The sequence below is a fragment of the Palaemon carinicauda genome, chromosome 37, assembly GCF_036898095.1.
Source record: "Palaemon carinicauda isolate YSFRI2023 chromosome 37, ASM3689809v2, whole genome shotgun sequence".
Taxonomy (NCBI): Eukaryota; Metazoa; Arthropoda; class Malacostraca; order Decapoda; family Palaemonidae; genus Palaemon; species Palaemon carinicauda.
In genome coordinates, this window is record NC_090761.1 from 40,529,604 (window position 1) to 40,534,864 (window position 5,261).

Consider the following 5,261-nt stretch of genomic DNA (forward strand, 5'->3'; position numbering starts at 1 on the left):
CCATTCAGAGAGTAAGGCAGATGTACATTAGGCAGACGTTGCAGTTTCCATGGGAATAGCTTCAGACCAACGAGTGGAGTGGTCGATGACGGTAAACAGGTAACGATGTCCTTGTGATGTGGGTAGGGGGCCCACAACGTCGACGTGAATGTGTGCGAAACGAGGCTGAGGTTGAGGAAAGGTGCCCACTCCGGAATCCGTGTGTCGATGTACTTTGGAAGTTTGGCAAGAAGTACAGGCGCGGACCCAATCTTTAGCAACCTTGGAAATGCCGTGCCAAATGAACTTTGCCTTCAGCAGCTGTGCAGTAGAACGGCACGAGGGATGTGAAAGGCCGTGAATGAAATCAAACACCTGCCGTCGCATGGGAGCAGGAATCCAAGGTCGCGGTATACCAGTACTGACGTCACAGAGGAGGGTGGTGTTGGAGTCTTCGAGGGGAAAGTCTCCCCAACGGAGGGACGTGCAGGATGTCCTACATGCTTGATACTCTGGATCCTGTCGTTGGGCTTCAGCCAGGGCGTTGTAATCCAATCCCAGTTGAACGGCAGCCAACGTGTTTCTTGACAGGGCATCGGCAACGGGATTCATTTTCCCAGGGACGTATTGAAGGGTGCAATTGTATTCAGCCACGGCGGAGAGATGTCGGTGTTGCCGGGCGGACCAGGCATCAGACTGTCGAGTAAAGGCGTGCACCAGAGGCATGTGGTCTGTGCGAATGACGAAGGGCGTACCTTGAAAGAAATGGCGAAAGTGACGGACAGCCAAGTGCACCGCCAGCAATTCTCGATCGAAGGTAGAATAACCCTTTTCTGCCTTGGACAGTTTTCTGCTGAAGAAGGCCAATGGGCGGGGCGAGCCGTTGACCACCTGCTCGAGTACTGCACCAATAGCGACGTCGCTGGCATCGGTGGAGAGGGGCATGTGGGATAGGAAAAGTGAAAGCCGCAGCAGTTGATAGGGCCTTTTTTGCATTGCAGAAGGCTGCAACTTTGGCTTGCCCTTGAGGGAGGCGTAGAGGGGAGCAAGAGTGGCGGCAATGGCTGGCAGAAAATGGTGATAATAGTTGATCATGCCCAAGAATTCCTGCAGAGCTTTGACGGTCGAGGGCACGGGGAAGTTCTGAACGGCTGCTACCTTCTCAGGGAAGGGGGTGGACTCCTTCAGGAGTGATGCGGTGCTCTAAGAACGACACTTCGTTGGCGCCAAAGGTACACTTGTCGTACCGGACTACAAGGCCGTTTTGTTGCAGGCGGTCGAGCATGATGAGCAGGTGACGGAGGTGCTCCTCTTTTGAGGAGGAGAACACAAGTATGTCGTCCACATAACATACACAGAAAGGGAGGTCCCCTAAGATGCCATCCATGAGACGTTGAAACGTGGTCCCAGCATTACGAAGGCCAAAACAGGAGTAATTGAAGGTGTATGTACCAAACGGAGTGGTGATGGCAGTCTTGGGGATGCCTTTTGGGTTATAGGCACCTGATAATACCTCTTCAGGAGATCGAGCGTAGAGAAAACCTTTGCTTTGTGCAGGTAGGAAGTCACGTCGGCAATGTTTGGGAGGGGGTAGTGATCCGGTTCTGTTTGCATGTTCAGGCGCCTGTAATCCCCGCACGGACGGAGGGAGCCGTCTTTCTTCAGAACGATGTGTAAGGGTGACGACCATGGGCTGGAGGCCTTTTGGCAAAGGCCTATTTCCTCCATTTCGGCGAACGTCTATTTGGCGGCTGCCAATCGTTCCGGTGCCAGACGTCTGAATTTTGCGAAGACTGGGGGTCCCGTCGTCTTGATATGGTGATAAATACCGTGCTTGGCAGGAACCATGGGCGTTTGGCGAAGTTCTGGTGGGAAACTTCCGGGTACGACGTGAGGAGGTGGGCGTTGGCATCCGTGGGTGCGCTAATGTGGAGAGCGAGGTTAGAGGGGGCAGGTTGAAGAGGTGTCGACAAGTACGAGTCTGCGTTGACCAATCGTCGGTGGGCGACATCGACCAGAAGGTGGAAATGAGAGAGGAAATCCGCACTGAGGATTGGCAATGTGACGTCAGCAACGAGAAACTTCCAATTGAATTTACCATTTCCGAACGATAATGTGAGGTTCTCGTAACCGTAGGTGGGTATCGCAGATCCGTTGGCAGATGTAGACAGACTACGTCGTGTCTTGAGTTTCCTTGGCAAAAGAGAACGACAAGCACCCGTGTCTACCAAAAATCGCACGCCCGCTCCTGTATCATGTAAAAAGAAAAGATTAGAAATACGGGAGGCCACCGCCACGAGCGATGGCTCACTTACGTTTTTTGGCCACTGACAATCCTCGGCACATTTCTTCGCAGTTGCCCTGAATCTGAAGTGGTAGTAGCAAAAACTGCGGCGGATGGGAGGTAGTAACTGGCTGTAGAAGTCGTTTTTTGGGGCGCGAGCGATTGGTGGGTGGTGGGCGGCTTTGTCGCTGCTTCGGCACGTCTCGGTGTGGGCGTGTATGTCCTAAGGCATTCATGTCGGCTTCGGTTGACGTTGAATAGGCATCCTCTTTGTCAGGGGTGGAGGCGTTGATGGAGGTCTTGAAGTGGCTGTCCATAAGGGCATCGGCTTTGGGCATCAAGTCCTTAAGGGTAAACTATCGACATCGGGTATGGCAGCGCGTATAGATCCGGGTAAACGGCGTATCCAAAGGGCACGAAGTAGGTTCACCTCACGAGGAGAGCCGTCTGCGGCGGGTTGAAGGGGAGCGATACTGGTCATTTCCCTGAGGGCAAGCGAAGCCCTTTGGTCCCCCAACGGTTGTTGCGAGAGCTGAAAAAGCTTTGCTACATGGGCAGCTGGCGACGGCGAGTACTGCTGCAGAAGGTATGTTTTGAGGGTGTCATACGCTATTGGGGTGTCTCCTTGTTCACAAAGCCAGTCGGATATTTCCGGGAAGGTGTCCTCGGGTATCTCCGCGAGAACATAATCTGCTTTGGTGGTTAGCGAGTCACGCCCTTGATGCGAAACTGGACTTCTGCGCGCTGAAACCAAGCAAACGCCTCTCCACTGGCGAACGGTGAAAGTTTCAATGGGGCAGCCGCAGCGCCAACTTCTGTAGAGTCCGTCATAGTACCAACGATGGAGGGGCGAGTGGGGTGGGGGTGGAAGGCGGTGGGAGCGAGTCGACTTCCGGGGTCACCAATGTGACGGTGCCAAGAGAAAGGTTGTGAACTCAAAGGCAGTGTGAAAGCAACTGAGTTAGTTTATTAAAGAACACACTCCTTTATATACAAAATCTCAAAGCAAAAAGAATTTTCATGGTCAAATATTGACACTGTTACAGAGGAGAAAAGCAGACATGAATTTTCAGGTTCGTTTTAGTGCGAGGGGAGAGCGAAGATACAAGCACAAAATGAACTATGTACGATCGTGTGACACACGGTTGGTACAAAAGGCCTCAGACATGTCCTTCCACTTGCGCCTGTTTATGGTCCACACCCACAAACTTTCTTACTTTGTCAATCCCTCGTCGTCTTTCCCCCGATGCTTTAGCAGTTACTAGGGACTTACTCTTTTATTGCCAATATCCATCTATTATTTGGCATTTTCATTGTATGTCCTGCCCATGTCCAATTCTTTTCCTTTTATGTTGTTAGGTCCTCTAGTTTAGTTTGTTCTCAAATCCATGTTGCTCTTTTTCTGCCTCTTGGTATATTCTTTCCATCGCTCTTTGAGTTGTAACTAGCTAATGTTCTAAGACTTTAGTAAGGCACCAAGTTTTTTTATTCAGAAGTTAAAACTGGTAGGACTTATTCTTTCTAGAGAGTAGCATTTTAATTTTAATAATCTCATTTTGTTTTCCAAAAGGTCTCCTTACCATGTTTATCCTATGTATTTATATACAGTGTACACATGTATGTGTATATGTATGTACATATACTGTATGTGGTGTACTCTTTAAGAATAAAGCAGATGATAAAACCTTATTGTTATGCTTAATTTTAACACTTTTACTGTTTCAGTTGTTCATTACCACAAGAATTGCGGAACCACAAACACAGTGCCAGGGTATTGCCAAAAAATGGGAATGCTTAAGTTTAAGACATTTTTTAAAACTCAAAAAATACATTTCATGTTTAGGATTGCAGATGTTAGCAAAGTTTGTTGGATATATTTAATAATAATTAGACATTTAACTCGTCTACTTTACAGACTTCCAGAAGACATGGTTGGAGGAACTTCGAAGGAATCTGCGATAATGTGCACCACATGAACTGGCTTGAAGGATGTGCACTACATGAACTGGCTGAAGGATTGCTGGAAAGTGAACAGGCTTTTTATGAAAGACTTGATTATTGAATATGAAGGTTTAACTCGATTAGTTTGACTTTTAGAGATTATGTTGGAAAAGTGATAGAATTAACTTCAATCATTTAATTATGCAAAACTTTATTTGGATAAAATATAAAGGACCATAGCTTTATAAAACTTTTATTCTTAAGACAAAATAATTTAGGACAACAGCAACAACAAAATTGATGTGATAAATAATAAAAAATATTTACATGTCTGAATGAATTTTTTTGTATGTATTTCATATATCACAATAAATATAATCTGCCATGCTCTTAAGCCCAGAGTAAAGAAACTTACATAGATATCACATCCCAAGAATAGTACGTTTGCAAAATCAAGACCAAAACTTTACAGTTTTTGCTTTTTTCCTAGGCAAAGATTCTACATTGGAGTCCTCATCACTTGACCGATTGTGTACATACTCAGAAGAACGGAAAGTGTATAAGGCAGTGGCCGTGGAACATACGGATCAAAAGTCCATTTGGGAAACATTTGTTTGTACAAGTTAAGTAGTACAGTATCTTGGGACTTCAACTTTCCATCAAAATGACATTTCATGTGACCATGAGTACCTGGAAAGGAGAGTACAGTATATTAGAAAGAGTTTAGTTTCTACGTATAACTTTGAAATAATTAAAGCCAATTTGTATTAATTTACAGTAATATCTATCTATGGAAGTTGAAAATATTGCAAGCTCAAGAAATAAGCACTTGATTTTCCTTTCAGCCTAATTGCAAGTAACAACATCATCAATTTCTATTGTTTGTACCTACACGACTAAAAACCATTGTCCTTTACCTGGCACTGACAATTCTCTATAATTTCAGCATATTTAAATTTTTCTTTTCAAGCATGCTTGTGTATTTTGTAGGGGACTTTCAGCAAATGTCAGTGCCTTCTTGATAGAAAGTTTTTCATCCCCTGGCTGCATGCAAACA

General features: G+C 46.0%; 1 long non-coding RNA gene across 4 annotated transcripts in view; it reads left to right on the plus strand.

The window, feature by feature from the left end:
- LOC137629592 (uncharacterized) overlaps positions 1 to 4,823 on the plus strand; it is a 68,458-nt gene extending 63,635 nt beyond the window's left edge. For all 4 annotated transcript variants that reach the window (XR_011041544.1, XR_011041545.1, XR_011041542.1 and 1 more), the window contains exons 2-3: positions 4,179 to 4,333; positions 4,695 to 4,823. This is a non-coding gene — a long non-coding RNA (uncharacterized lncRNA). The remainder of the gene's footprint in view (positions 1 to 4,178; positions 4,334 to 4,694) is intronic.
- Positions 4,824 to 5,261: the final 438 nt, after the last annotated feature.